Below are 16,020 nucleotides of genomic sequence, written 5' to 3'. Positions count from 1 at the left end.
TTGTCGTGAGGTGTGGTGTAAGTTGCCCACTCAATCCACTTCCATAATAGCAATCAACTTCCTAATACAGTGCAGCCCAGCTTGAAAATGGCAGTTTTTCATGGCACCATTATGTTTATCATTACTTTCCGACCCATATATTAAACTATACTGTATGCCACATATACTTACTTCAAAGGCTGGCACTGTTGCTGAAATTAACTTTTGTGCTTACACTATGGCAGATGGCCAAATGATGGAAAGAGGAGTGTGGTTTTGTATTTACATCTGTATGTATGGTCTGCATACGGGCCCTGTGCAATAATACCTTGGTTTTGCAGGAAAGAATATTATTTTCCAATATTCCTACTTCGTAGGTCAAATGTACTGTCTTGGCTTAGTGTGGTATGTGCATATATAATTTAGAATTTGGACACGTCTACAATTCTCATTTTATTTTTTCTAAATATCTAATGAAAATATCCCCGACTATTTACATTCCCTTCTTATTTCTCAGAAATAGAACTGTAGTACAATTTTTTTTAAAAAATCATCTTCCTGTGGTAATATGTTAACGTTTAATGACTGCTATTTCAAATAAGAGAAGCAGCAGCTGACTGGGTGTTTTGTATTTTACTCCTTGCTACATGTTCCTTCTCTCTGCTTTCAACTTCTCTGGTGTATCTAGAACACACACTATTCTAATTTGGTAATATGCACCACATGTGCATTAACTCACCTCAGCTGGACGTTTTTTTTGATTTGTAGATGGAAGTGTAGAAGGCTATGCTGGATTTTATGCAAGCTCCATTGCCATCAAAGGCAAGCAGAAAATATACCTGTGGGTTTCACAGATTTTCCTTTCAAACTTTTTTAGGTAACAGCAAGTCTGAACTGTGTTATTGGAACTCATGGTTGGCTGCCTTATGATAAAAATATCTCCAACTATTTTACATTCATCAGAGATACCACAGTGACAAATCCCAAGTAAGCATGTGATGAGGCGAGGTGCGGATGAATGCATCTACACTAATAAAACACAGTAATTATTCAACAGTCAGTGGGTTATACTGTTTTCATTGGCTGAGTTTTCACATAAGAATGCATCTTCTGATGTTCAAGAATATTACCTCTAATCTGTAATACTGTTCTAGTAAAGAGTTATTTAAGTAGTACTTCAAGGTTCTCCATTCTTAGATGTACTTCTAACTTTTAAAAATAAATACTCATCTTTGAATCTGAGATGGTCAGTCTTCATACTTCCTTACACTATAGTGCAGGTATATGTGGTGGGTTTGCTTCTTCGCTTTTTAGAATATTCTTTTTTTTCTTTATTGTAACAATACTTAGTAGGGACATGAGTTATTCATACAGGATCAAATTGCATGAAAGACGGAAAAGATCTAAGGTGAAATCTTGCTTCCACTTGCTGCTGGTAGTGAGAGTATTGCCCTGGATATCAGGGTGCCAGAATTCCCCCAATTATTTTTTTAGATATAGCCTCCTCTACAGATGGAATTTCTTATTTATTTTTAAGGATATAGGAAGTGCAAAATACATTGGTCTGAACTAAAGCTACCCTTAACTGCTCATCATTTGCCTGCAGAACCCAGCGCAATGTGAGTGGTCCCTTTGCACCGGGGCTGGAGATCACCTCCAAGTTGTTTGCAGTGTCCCATGATGCAAAGCTGCTCTTTAGTGGAGGACACTGGGACAACAGCATCAGAGTGACATCTCTTACAAAAGGCAAGCTGGTTGGACAGCACCTCAGGCACATGCGTTAGTAATTGTTTATATCGTGAAATGAAAGGTTTTGCTTATTGTGTCTTGATGTTTGGTCTTCTTGGAAATAATTGTAGCCAGTGCACTCGAACGGACAAGCCCAGCTGTTATAAAGGAATGGAAGCATAGGAACAGAAGAATATTTGAACCATGATTATGCATAAATACTTCAGCATGACTTTTTAGTCATTGGAGTGATGGTTTAATGTCGTTTCAAAAGAAGGCTTGACTGCTGGTTTTAGGTAGCAAAGGTGGTTAAATCAGGTTGGTACACCTGTACAAGACTCTGTTGTTTAATATAGTCTCATCAGCCCTTATCACAGTGAACTGACTGCAAATCAGGATACGTTGTTGGTCTGTTACATGCACATTGTCACTCTGTGGGAAGTTAGTTTTAAATATTTCTGTGATGATAACCTTGTGTTTTCTTTCCTTTATCTAGATATTGTGACCTGCTTGGCAATAGACTACTGTGGAATTCATTTAATTTCAGGCTCCAGAGACACTACCTGCATGATATGGCAAATAGTTCAGCAGGTAGGTTATTTAGGCATACTCTGAGAAGCAGTTTCTGAATGCTTTTTTGTGCTCCTCTGTCTTGCTGTGATGGTTTATTGATTTCCTTTCAGGTTGGCAGGGAAGACAGGCCACTAAAATTGATTAGCTTACTAATTTTACTACTCCCATTGTCTTCTGTATTTGAAATATTCACTATACGCATTAGTTACTTTACAGCTGAAGTACAGTATTTCAGAGGCACTCTTAAAGATGTCATAGATTATTTTCAGGATAGGCAAATATTGTTCCCCGTTGTACAGATAGAAGAACAAAAAAGAGACAGTGCTTGAGACTTCCTAAATTTGTTAGAACAGTGTTTATAGTTGGGGATTTTTACATTTCCAGGCTGCTGTTCAGTGTACTACTTGCATTTTAGCGTATTGTTTCCACTGTTGAACGAGTACACTAGGAGTTAGCAAAGCCAACACTAGTCTGTGAACTGGATTTATGCTGGCATTTCAGAATTCTTTAATATTGGTCTTGTGCTTTCACACAATGAAAGTGGTTGTGTGATGCATGTGTGTACTCACACACGAAACGTGAGGCCGTTTCCATTGTTAAGCATTTAAATCCTCATTTCTGATTGCTGCATTACAGGTAACATGAGTAGGATTAACTGCAGAGGGAGCTGTCATATTATGGACAGCACATTTTGTCACATCACCTTGTTATAATTGAACTAAAGTCAGCACATTAAACCAGTACAGTGGCGTGTAACTGCATGTCTTTTTGTGGAAGCCGTCTTTTTGGTGGGAACATTTAGAATTCTTTCAAGAAGTACTTTGTACTAATAGTATTTGGTCAAAAAGATGAGACCTTAGTGCTCACAACAGTATTTTTTTTGTCTCAAGTGAGGATAAATGTTGAGCATTTTTTAGTTTATCTTGGTGTGAGTTAAATAAGTCATCCTTTGGAGATGATATTTGGTTAGAGTTGCTTTTTCTTAAGACTTCTCATGTATTTTTTTTTATTATTCTTTAATGGATATCTAAATATCTTGTATGTATTGTAAATTCTTCTTGTGAGAATTTTCCCTTGGTCTTTACAAAGTGGCAGCAATGACTGCATGCTGTCACGTCCATTCTACTTGTCTGCTCTGCATTTTTTCCCATCTCTGTATTTTGACACTTGTTCTGCATTCCTGCATTCTTCAGGCTCCCTGGCCTTGGTTGACTGCCAAATATCTATCACAGAAGTGACAATGAAGAGTTTCCTTGGAACTATTTACTAATACCCTCTCAGTAAGCACAGGTCTTGCCGTAGGACTGGTCTGAGGATGTCTGTATATGCTGGAACAAAAGTACTAAATGATTTTTTTACACCCTGCAGTCATGTGGGAAAATTACTGTTTTCAATGAACATTATTACAGTATTTCCTTTGTATATTGTACTACTGGTAGTCACTGAGAAAGAATATTAGCTCTTCCTTAGAAGATCAAACAGAGTTGCTGTAATTTTAAGGAAAATAACTTTCAACTTCTTTAAGCATGGCTGTGAACATAGTGCTTAAGTGCAATGTAAACTGTAAGAACTGAACAAGCCCAGATACACAGATGAAGAAAAAGTGGGTAGATGAGTGGATCCTAACTCCTATTAGGATTGCTAACTGTGGTGTAACCTGGACATCTGAAGGGATATAAACAAGGCAGCTAAAAAGCTCTGTCTTTCACATGTCCTGCGTTCATTCTTGTGATGTCAGTAAATAGCACTGCTGACATAAAAGGTAAAAAATTGGCATTGGAACAGATGAGTTATGCCTTCGCTTTTGGTCTATGTCAAATATACATCTCCCACAACTGATAGTGAAGATACCAGAAATTTATTTTTTGTTTGTCCTTCAGCTGCAAGAGAATGTGTCATTGCACTTTTTGTTACTCTCAGGGAGGAGTGCCTGTAGGTCTAGCACCTAGGCCGTTACAGATCCTTTACGGGCATACTGATGAAGTTTCGAGTGTTGGCATCAGCACTGAGCTGGATATGGCAGTGTCAGGATCCAGGGTAAGCATTGTCATACTTTTCCCTTCTTTGCCTTTTCTTTACTCAAACCATACAGCATGTTTGAAGTTGATGAAGAATAATATAAAAATGTGACTGTTTCATGATGTTCTCTTCAGCCTTGCACATCAAGATGCTATGCATCCTCTCCCTTGCTGCCTGCTTAAACTGGGCTGTCTCAAACTGCTCTGCACAGCATGGGCCTCAGCTGCCATGTTGTGTTATTCTGCACAGATGAGCTTTAGTGAGTGTGGACTTATTTGGAGATCTTAAGCTTCTCATAGGAACAATTCTGTGATAGTTTCATGCCTGCTTCCTTAACCTTGAAGGTTCTGTGCAGCTAATTTGTGTTCCAGCAAGACCTGGACAGGCTGGAGAGTTGGGCAGGGAAAAAATTAATGAAATATCACAAGGGCAAGTGTAGAGTCTTGAATCTGGGCAGGAACAACCCCAGGTTCCAGTATAAGTTGGGGAATGACCTGTTGGAGAGCAGCATAGGGGAAAGGGACCTGGGGGTCCTGGGGACAGCAGGGTGACCATGAGCCAGCACTGGGCCCTTGTGGCCAGGAAGCCAATGGTACCTGAGGTGGGTTAGAAGGGGGTGGTCAGTAGGTCAGAGAGGTTCTCCTGCCCCTCTGCTCTGCCCTGGAGAGACCACACCTGGAATCTTGTGTCCAGTTGTGGCCCCTCAGTTCCAGCAGGACAGGGAACTGCTGGAGAGAGTCCAGCGCAGCCACCAAGATGCTGCAGGGAGTGGAGCATCTCCTGGGTGAGGAAAGGCTGAGGGAGCTGGGGCTCTGGAGCTGGACGAGAGGACACTGAGGGGTGACTCATTCATGGGGATCAGTATGGAAGGGGTGAGTGTCAGGAGGATGGAGCCAGGCTCTTCTCGGTGACAACAAATGGTAGGACAAGGGTTAATGGGTACAAACTGGAACACAGGAGGTTCCACTTATATTTGAGAAGAAACTTGTTCCTGGCGAGGGTGGCAGAGCCTGGCCCAGGCTGCCCAGGGGGGTTGTGGAGCCTCCTTCTCTGCAGACATTCCAACCCACCTGGACACCTTCCTGTGTAATCTCATGTAAGTGTTCCTGCTCCGGCGGGGGGATTCAACTAGATGATCTTTTGAGGTCCCTTCTGATCCCTGACATTCTGTGATTCTGGGATTCTACCTTACTGTATGACTCTGGCAGGCTGCTGAACTCTATCCTGCACTTAATTCTTACTCATATATGTGACCTGTGAAACGGCTGATTTGCTGTCTGTCCTTCCCCTATTGCCCTATTTGCATTTATTTTTCATGTGCCTGTAGTACGTTGCCTTGAGGGGAAGGTTTCTTTGTGTAGCGTTCCTAATACTCAGGAATCTCAATCTCCAGTTAAGGATTTAAGTGCTTTCATAATATTCCCTCTCTATTTAAATATTCTTTCTGTGTGTTGCGGTAACTTACCTGCTGAGTAACAACTTACCTAAATTTGACTGCAGGATGGAACTGTTATTGTCCACACTATTCGGAAAGGTCAGTACGTGAGGACTTTGCGACCACCTTGTGAGAGTTCTCTCCTGCTGACTGTTCCCAATCTGGCTGTGTCCTGGGAAGGCCACATAGTAGTCCACACCAGCATAGAAGGAAAGACTACTCTTAAGGTACTTAGGTTCATGGAATACCTCTCTCTCTTTCTCTGAAGACATTAGTCATAAATGTTGTTAACTTTATCCTTCTTTTCTAAAGTAATAAGACTTTTTGAGCATCCTGTGTCTTTTCCCATATTTTTTTTTATTTTGCTAGTCTGTGTGAGTGAAATTGGATTAAAGCTTAAGTCATAGACACACTGTGCACCTGTAAGTTTCATTAAAATCTCCCAATACCTGCAAGGAAGATGCCCAAGCATGTCCCAATGAATCTTTGTGGGAGAGCTGCTTTGAAGTTGAAAACTGGGGGAAACAAGTTCCACTGTGCACAGAAACTGAAGTTTGCAAGGGGAGCAGTAGGTTCGGGGTGTAAGATGCCCAGTGACGACACTGAGGTTTTTTAATTTTAAAGGGAGAGCTCTAAGGTTCACAGTGTAGCTTATTCTGTCCATTGAGTAGCTGCATAGTTGCTTTAATAAGGGTAGAGGTGTTAGGATTTCTATGAACATGGAAAATTTCTTGAAGACAAGTTTATTGGATGTAGGCATGCTAGCTGCTATGGGAAGATGGGGACAGAAGAGACCAAGGTATTGTCAGGCTGAAAGAACTTCAGGTGGTCACGTTAGCTATGTCTTTAATCCATCAGTAATTCATTGCCTTGTCCAGGAAATACTTCTAGATCTAGCTCTGGGGAAATATACCTATTTCCTCCTGCTTTTCAGTTTGGGTTGGGGGAGGGAGGGTGGCAGCGGGGCTGACAATAAGAGTGCTCTTTTCCTTTCTTCTTCCTTAATAAAAACCCTTATAAAATAGGGACATGTCCATTAAATCTATGAATGTTTTCAGGAAATTTGGAATTGATTAGATGGATAGGTAAGACGATACCATGTTACATCAACAGGTGATGAGAAATGACTTCAAAAATTTCCATAGAGAACCTGGTGTACATACACATTGCGTATAGGCTCGGTAGTCCTGTATCATTCGACAAGGAAACTGTTGTCATCAGTAGTATCTGTGGGTTATTACCCAAGTTAGCTCCTGTTAGTGAGCTAAAGACACAAATAATACAATCTTAAATGTCACAGAGAACTGACTGGATCCTTTTTGATCTTTTCAGGATAAGAATGCATTACATCTCTATTCTGTCAATGGAAAATATTTGGGTTCTGAGACTCTGAAGGAGGAAGTGTCAGATATGTGTGTGACTGGCGAGTATATAGTGATGGGCAGCTTACAGGGATTTCTTTCCATAAGGGATCTCTACAGGTAGTGTACCACCATCAGCAGTTTATTATCGAGATGCAAATATAAAGATTTATTGAGAAATGGCTGTGTAACGTGGGCTTTGCTTGGTGCTGTAGGTGGTAACCATTGCTTTTTTCTGTATTCCTGAAAGAACTCTTCTATGGGGGAACGAAGATAAGGAGAAAAGAAAAATGGGAGGTTATACCAGGCATTTGTCCCAATTATGCACCTAGAACTGACAGAATCCGGAAGAGCTGTGTCTGACATCTGCGAGCTGTGATTGTCCCCATGTCTGATTAGTCACTGGGAGCTCAGCAATTGCAGGATCACGTCTCATGTAGTTCTGCACTGAGTTTCAAACTCTCCTTACTGCTGCACTCTGTAGAGCTCCATTGCTCCTCAGAACGGGAGGGATCTTTGTCGTTTAGGCAGTTGTGGGGGTAATGTTACTGTTCTTCAGTGAAAATGTCTTAATTTACTGACACATCTATGCCTGTTCTTGTTATTTGAACTCCATTCTGGAGTATGACTAGGTCGTTCCGTAGCAGTTTACAATAATTGAAATAGCGAACTGGATATCGAGAAGCTGTGTTTTATAGTGCATCCCACAGACAACAATTTCAACTGCAGTGTGATTCTTTGCCATATGTGCAAACAAATACGTGATGAGCTTTGTCTATGTGGTTTTTGATCATTGCAGCCTGAGCCTGAGCATCTCCCCCTTAGCCATGCGACTGCCAATTCACTGCATTTCTGTCACCAAAGAGTACAGCCACATCCTTGTTGGCTTGGAGGACGGCAAGTTGATTATCGTTGGTGTTGGCAAGCCCGCAGAGGTAAAACCCACCATCAAGAACTTTTTCTACCGAACAGTGGGAAGCTCACTTATATCTGCTTTCCAGTTGAGCAAGAGGTCTCCTCTATGGCAGGGTAAATTTAAGAGCAAGTTTCAGTTTTCAGTGGGAAAAAAATAACTATTGAGACTGCTCTACTGAAATTTCTCATTAAGAATCAAAGGTTTATAGGGATCACAGATGGGAAGCTCAGCTGGACTAACTTGCAAACCTTATCACTCGCATCTGAATAAGCAAAGTCATAGTAGCTAACTTTTTCTGAACGTGATAGTGTTGTCAGTCACTTCTTGATGAAATAATTTTCCAGAAGAAAACTGGAAGCGAAAGAGAGCAAGCTACTTTATTTCTCATACTTTCTGTCAGATCTTTTGATACGCATTGATTGACACTGGGGAAAAAAATATTACTGCTTTCTGTTCAGAGTCTCTAATTCCAGTGCACAAAGAATCACTTGTGTAGGTTTCCAATATGCTCTGTGCTCCACATGGTGAATAGAAACTTGTTGGTACTGCGTATGCAATATCAAATACAGAGCATCCATCTGTCAAATAGCTGTGCCCAGTTTTGCTTGTGCAGAACGATTTTGCTTTAAGTACTTCTTGTCATGATTTTCAAAGTACTTGTGTTAGTTTAAACCTGCTTCTCTTTATAACCCAATCTCCATTGTCCTGCAGTGTATTTATTTGAACATGTGATTACCGCTTTTGCATGACCTTTAGTAAATACCAGAAAAGTGTCTTAATTTAATTTTATATTTTAATTGTGAAAACAGAGCGACTTTATTTGCTGGTAGTTTAAAGTGTTTTAGCTAGGAGATACATGGTTTTATATTTGAACCAGGCTTCCCACAGTGTTAGCCTGACTTTGTTTGCAGCGGATGGGGAGGGAGGTTCCCACTGACCTGCAGCTGGACTTTGTCCTACTGCACAATTGACAGAGAGGTGCTTCTGATGGCATTAAACATACGTTTGTAATGACAGTTTTAATGTCACTGTCATTTCTCAGCATCCTGTTCCTTAGCAAAGATCTTTTGTAGGCTGAAATGTATGTATATCATTAGACCAGAGGCTTTTTTTCTTTCAGCTGTTAATCACATCTATTTTTCTAACTATGGAGAAAGTGTTGTTCCAAAGACTGGATTCCTTATATGAATTTTTTTTTTTCAGGATAATCTGTTTATAATTCAGATGATCTGCAAGCTTAATATCTATGTGAATAGATTTTTTTTTTTAAGGAACAACATTATGTCCCAGATTTTCTAGTTTTCTATAATGTCATCAATCAATATATTTGAAAAGCATATGTATGTGGGGTATTTCTTTGAATTATTTGTAGTTTGGAAGGAATATATGAATTTCTAGAATTTTATCCTTATACAGAAGACAGTGTTGTAGTTCTGGCTTTTTGTGGTGATACTGATCCTTGGGATAAAGGGAGAGACCAACTTTATTGTGCATACAGTGAAATGCTGCTTGGTATTAAGATTGGCCTTTAGTGTTTCTGCATTGACAGTATCCAGTACGAAGTGAAGTACAACAAATGTCACTGTATTTTTAACAATGACTTGGCTGTTTGGGATGCTGCACGGTCTGGGGGATGCTCACCCGCCCGTGCCGATCCCTGTGCCTTTTCTAGCAGGCTGCTGCTGCAATGACACCGTTGTTGAGCAAGCTTAACTTGTAGTTCCGAGTGCCGGGAGCTGTTCTCAAAGCTGTGCTCTTCAGACACGCACCTTGTTTGTTGAACTGTGAGGGATTTCACAACCTAATTAGCTGCCAGGCTAATCGCTACTGGCCAATCTTAAGCCTTATATTTAAGAAAGAAATTAAAACAGTTTCTTACAAATTGTTGTCAGATGGCAAACCTACCAGATGCTGGATTTAACGTGGCCTCTGGTTGCTTGTTATCTGTCTATACTTCTGTATACTTACTCAATATGAATTACTTCTGGTTTAAATTTTACTCTGGGCACTTCACCCAGGATCTTTGGAAGACTGTATAAATCTGACACCAGGAGATAACCTTTCTCTCTTTCCTCCATTCTGCTGTCACTGCCTTGCATTTTGCTTATCTTTTCCTTTTCACTTCTAGCAATTTCTGTTTGAAATCTCTAAAATAAAACGTCCTTTCTTCTACTTTGGTTCTTTTTTGCTTCACATTCACCTCTTTTCCTTCCTATCAAAATAGCAATCAAAACACTGTTTCTAAGCCATTTGAAGTAGGATAAGTAACAAGTCTGCATTACTTGGTAATAACCCTTTAACCGTTCAAAACCAGAGAAGACTGTGATCAGTGTTTTGTCTGTTGTTTTTTGTCAGTCCCAAGAATCATCCCTAAGTGTAACTTTTGGTTTGTTTTCAAATAATTTTTGTTGGTCTAATTTTGTTTATGCAGTACATTGTAGTGCCTGCATTTCACCAGAATCAGTGTCTGAATTCCTTTTTAATTTATCCACCTTATCCCTTCCCCCTCCTTTTGTTTCTCTGAATTACTTTTAAACAGATGCGCTCAGGTCAGCTTTCCCGAAAGCTGTGGGGATCAAGCAAACGGCTCAGCCAGATTTCATCAGGAGAGACTGAATATAACACTCAAGATTGCAAGTGATTGCTGCTACCTTCTCTTGTGGATTCCAGAAACATGTCTAATCTTTTGGTCACTTTAAATGTGTACCTCAACTTTCAGGGGCTTGACTCTTAAATCTGTTGAAGATGAACCAATGGTAGAGGTACAGTAATAAGCATATGTACTCATGCAAGTTAGCTTGCTTGCATATTTTTCCTTAACGGTGTTGACTTGCTCACAGCACAATCCCTCTCTAAATGGCTGCTATAACTGTGTTTCAGGAACAAAATGAAAGAAAATAAAACAAAAACAAAGACACCCAAACCTCCAAACCCAAGCTTGCTAATTGAATTTAAGATAAGTAGCATTTGATGGAAAGCTGCATAGGGTCAGATGTTCCGTGATCACAAAGAGGGTATTTGGCTTTGCTTTGACAGCATTGTAATTCCCCAGCAGTAAATTAAAATTCTGGCAGTTGCAGTGGTCAGATTCAGAATTGAGATAGGTGACATTACAACCTTCTCAATATGTTTTTAGCCCAATGAACAATTTATTGCAATTTGTTCCTGTAAATGGCTGTTGCTATCTTTTTTGTAGCTCCAGTCTTAGGCTGTTCTTCAAGGAACACCTGTGTTGCACTACTTGATTATCAGAAATTGGTTAAAGCACAGACATGAATAACTTCAAAGGAGTTGAAGGTGGTAAAGGAGCTAAAGGAGGTAGGAAATACTTGCTGCTGAAAATTATTTATATTGTTAACTAGACTAAGAAATACACCAAGAAATACCGTAATATATGTAATATCTTGAAAAATACAGAGAAATAATCAGTATCTATATTGGTCAAAGATCAATCTGCTTCATTAGTAAGGCAACTCGGACCAACAAAAGATGAATTTCCACTGCAAAATCATTTTGACAGCATTGCAGCACCATTTAGTTAAATGGCACCTTTTTGTTTCTTGGCCTGATGTTCAGCAAACTAGTTGTTAGCCATGTATTTTTTTCTGTAAAACAAAGCAGGGCAACAGATAACATATCCATTTTCAAGATGTGTTTAAGACATGGGAAAAGAAAATATCAGATCCTTATGTGCGCTATATCCAACAAAATAGCTATGGATTTTATGCTGTATTTTGGAGAAGCCATTACTGGTGGGTTTTTTGGTTTAGCAATACATCGTGATAGAAGGGTGTGTATTTCCTTGTCGTTCTGACATTTTTATAATGTTGATTACAATGATAAACCCCATACTGTTAGAAAACCCTAGTACTGAGGGAAAAATAGGAATTTTTGGATCGTCGTACGAAAGTATGTGTGCATGTGTATAGATGTGTGTATGTTTGTGTGTATATATGTATATACATGTATGTATGTCTGTTAAGAGGAGAAAATATCATGGGGTAAGGGGCATATAGATATAAGACAAAACTATAAGTGATTGTTGGCTAGTATGTGTCCTTTTGGCTATTGCTTTCTTCCCCCACCATCACTTTTCTTGTCATTTTTATTTATTTATGGAAATGAATGTGTGTTGTATCTCCTATAAATGTTACCAGATACTCCCTGTGTCTGGGGAGCTGTTGAACTACCTGAGGAACTCCATAGGGTATAATCTCATTTCATTAACTTTTAGCACAATATTTATTAACTTTGTAGAAATAGTAATACCTCCTTACCCAGCAAAAGGAGAACCTTCACAAGTTCTGTTAGTCTCATTCAAACTGTTTTCTTCTCCTCAATTTCTTTACTGGAAAAAAAAAATCCCTCTTAATGACTGATTACTGTGCTGTGTAAAGAAAGTTGCGTTGCTGCTTCTTAACTTTTCTAAATGAGATAATAAATCAGACTAGTGAGCAAGTGGGGTCTATGCATAGTTGCAATATTCTGATTAATCACTGTGAGAGACTGGATTGTCTGGAAAGTTAGGAGAAAATAAGAATTATTTCCCTGAGTCACTTGACAAGAGAGCATTAAGTTTCAAGAAATAGAGTGGTGTGGTTATTTTGAGGCTCGATGTACGTAAAAAAGCCCACATCCCCTATTTTCAAATAAGCTATAGAGAAGTGAAAAATACTATTTTTAATCAATTACCTATCCAGTAAGAATACTAAGGATACTATGAAAGTATTAAGTGTGTATATGAGAATGTGACGTATGTCTGTCCATTTTGATTTCATGAAGAAAGAATTTCAGGGAAGCTCTTTCGAGAGCAGTTGAGAAGAATTTCAGTTCAGCTCTGAGATTTTCCTGTATTATGGGAAGCTGAAAACAACTCATTTGGGGCATTGAGTTGGTGGCTTTTATAAGAATGCATATATGTTCTATTTAAACGCATAGATGAGTTTAAGTGTTTACGTGCAGGGGAAGGGGGCAGGAAATGATGATGTTTCAGGCTGGTAGAATCAAGTGGAAAAACTGAGGAGACAGGTTTGGTGAGAGCATCAGGGTTTTTTTGTGACTTGCACAGAGAGGGTTTGAAAACGTCCTGCAGTGGTTTAGGTATGTTTATACAACAGTTGAATTAATGTTGTTAGTAGTTTCATGTTAAAGAATACTGAATACACTCTGTCAGTTTAAGTAAAATATCATGTAGTTGCAATAATTGGGGATGAAAGAGTTAATGGTAAAGAGCTTTGACATTTGAATACCGTCATTTTAGTGCATCACAAGCATTAGGTGGTCTTCACCAATATCTGGGATGGGTTTGAATGTGGAGAGTTCTCAGGCTCAGACTTGAGCCTGGTTTGCGCTCTGCACGAAGCAGTGGAACGAAGAGGGGACGGGTGAGCTCGGAGCTGCCTCGTGCTCTACGCACAACAGTGACAGCCATCGCCTTTTGATGTGTTATCTGGTCCTCGAGGATGGGAGGTGCACACCAGCTCTTGCCAGAGCCTCTCTGGAAAGACCCCCCCTGTAGGTCTGACGGTCTGCACTTTGCTTTTATCTAAACCCAGCTCTAATTGAAAGATATAGGTGGTCAATGTGAGCGTCAGCTGGTGTGTTGTTTCTTTTGGTTTTAACGTATTTGTGTAAGTCTTTTTAAAAGTAGAAGGTGATTTTTTCTGATCAGCTGTTCACGTTGGTTGAATTGCAGTCTGTTGTGCAGTGCACTGTGAATTAGTGAACTGACTTTCATAATTCTTTGGTTTCCTCAAGTCAGTAAAACTTAGGATCACATTTTGTTTTTCATGTAGGATTGGTGAAATAAGATTTTCCTTTGCTTTTGAAACAAGATTTATTTAATTGTAAAAATTAAAGCTGTGAGATGAGAGCATTCTGATTGGGAATTCAGAATAAAATAGTCTGAAGCGACAGTTGTTTCCTAACACTACACTTGTCAAGATCTTCTTGGTGGTATCTTCTTTCTTTTACTTTTTGGAACAACCCTAATGATATTTATAAAAGCTGAAGATATGCTTACATTCAAAGCTGAGCAAGTAGGAGTGTAAATATGGATATCTAAAAGAAACTGCAAACTGACTCTTTTCATAGCTGCATATAGATGAGAACAAGTAGCTTGCAGCATTGAGTCACTTCTCCCTAGCACAGTTCTGAACTTGCACGCCAAAGGATGATATTTAGAAGACATCTCTCCTTTATTTCAAGTAAAATGTTTGTTAAATTTCTCTTTATCAATTCACTTGTAATTCTTGGTAGTATTTTAGTTGTCTTTTCATCTATAGTGAAGAATCTTATCTAGTCTGTGCAGTTTTTCTACTATAGGAGCATTCAGAAAGCAGAATATTTGCTGTTCAAGTTAGCATCTGACTTAAGCGAATTATGCTATATCAATTTACTTGTTATCTAATACTCACTAATAGGATATCTAAAAACCAGCTTTTCTATTATCCATGTACTTTACCAACACCAACAAAAAAATAATATTCCCAATCTTAAACTAACTGCACTTCTCTTCATGGTTAATACACATTGTGGAAATCAGGTTTTAGGAAGCCTGTTTTGTTTTAAAAAGAAAAGAAGAAAAGGCACTAACACACACAGATTACAGTTGCTTTGCTAATCTGCAACATTGACATAAAGAAACATTTTTCCCGTTGTTATACCTTAGATCACGAATGTTATCACAAAAGAGGTTTATCAAAGTCTTTACAGGCTTTAAATAGTCTAGTCAATTGGCTGCTTCATAAGGATCCTCTTTAAAGTTGTATTTCTGTGTCCTTTAAGTGCAAAGAACTGAGTTTCTGCACTGTAAAAATTCTATATGGAACTGATAACAGTCCTACATCAGTCTGCTTTAAGGTAGTCTGCAGGAATTATGAATTTATTTGTAATGCACAATAATTAGGTAGGTCTTTTAACTCGTGCCCTAATCAATGGGAGCTGTAATGCTCACTTCCCTACACCATGGCCCCCTCCTCCGTGTTTCCTCTGTCTTTCCCAATCTCGGTTAACAAAATCATTACAAAATACATGCACAGCAGCCAGATGCTTCACCGAACTTTTACTGTGTATCTGTATTTAGTTGAAAATGTGTATCTCTATAGGAATTATGGTATGGTAGGGAGCTTTAGAGCTAGGGAGGGCAGTAGAATAGATGTCAGCCCTTCTGTTCCTGCATTGAGTCTGTGTAGACACATGCTCTGTGTTGTCACCTGAAGGGACTCCTCTGTTCCGCCACTAGTGGCCCCTTGATAGCTAGCTTAGATGCTGAGGCTACGTGCTGTGAATACTTTATTTCCTGTCAAGGAATCTATTTGAAAAAACAACATATGAACGCATATCCTAATGTGAACCTAAGGCCTGATATATTAAATATTGTTAGATGAAAGCACAACATAGGGTTATATTTCATTGGGTGGAAATTCAAGCATGTGCTTCAGTGCTTTCTAGAATGAGCTTTTCATGCTTTTTGGTTTAAAAGACTGTGTCAGTTCCAGCTGTAAAGACACTTGTTAGCGGTCTCCTTTGGCAGAAATAGTTTTTGCGCAGTCATATGCATCTGGGTTCACTGTACACCAACGTTAGACTCAACTGAAGCATTGGGAAGATGTCTTTCCTTCCATCCCAAGGAGCCACATTCTCCTTCTTATTACTGATTGCCATTGTTAGCACATACTGTCATAGGAAGCAAGGGTTTTCTGAAAAGCTACAGTTTAAAATAGCCATCAGATGCCTGAATGCAGAAACACCTCCGAAGGCAGCACAGCATGTTGTGCAGAGCCTGAGCCGAGTGCTGCTCATCTTACGGCAGGCTTGAACACCCCAGGTGTGAGGAACTGCTTGTAGCGTTAATTCAAAGGTACCCTTTGGTTTCAATTCACCTTTTCACTGTGCATCTGTGGAAGAAAACTGGTGTGTGTTTCTTTTAGTTACCATTTACCCAAATAGCACACATAAAATAGATGTTGCGCTGCTTTTCTTCAGGAGAGCGTTCCTCCAGTTGTGTA

General features: G+C 39.4%; 2 pseudogenes across 2 annotated transcripts in view; both read left to right on the top strand.

Annotated features, from left to right (window-relative positions):
- LOC308041679 (neurobeachin-like protein 1) overlaps positions 1 to 8,760 on the top strand; it is a 51,117-nt pseudogene extending 42,357 nt beyond the window's left edge. The window contains exons 43-50 of the transcript in view: positions 857 to 966; positions 1,586 to 1,758; positions 2,204 to 2,298; positions 4,201 to 4,317; positions 5,800 to 5,961; positions 7,067 to 7,215; positions 7,895 to 8,124; positions 8,723 to 8,760. The product of the transcript in view is annotated as a neurobeachin-like protein 1 (transcript). The remainder of the gene's footprint in view (positions 1 to 856; positions 967 to 1,585; positions 1,759 to 2,203; positions 2,299 to 4,200; positions 4,318 to 5,799; positions 5,962 to 7,066; positions 7,216 to 7,894; positions 8,125 to 8,722) is intronic.
- LOC308041735 (neurobeachin-like protein 1) overlaps positions 1 to 10,652 on the top strand; it is a 347,706-nt pseudogene extending 337,054 nt beyond the window's left edge. Inside the window, exon 50 of the transcript in view lies at positions 10,551 to 10,652. The product of the transcript in view is annotated as a neurobeachin-like protein 1 (transcript). The remainder of the gene's footprint in view (positions 1 to 10,550) is intronic.
- Positions 10,653 to 16,020: the final 5,368 nt, after the last annotated feature.

The sequence above is a fragment of the Nesoenas mayeri genome, assembly GCF_963082525.1.
Source record: "Nesoenas mayeri genome assembly, chromosome: 6".
Taxonomy (NCBI): Eukaryota; Metazoa; Chordata; class Aves; order Columbiformes; family Columbidae; genus Nesoenas; species Nesoenas mayeri.
This window is presented reverse-complemented; position numbering and strand designations above follow the sequence as displayed.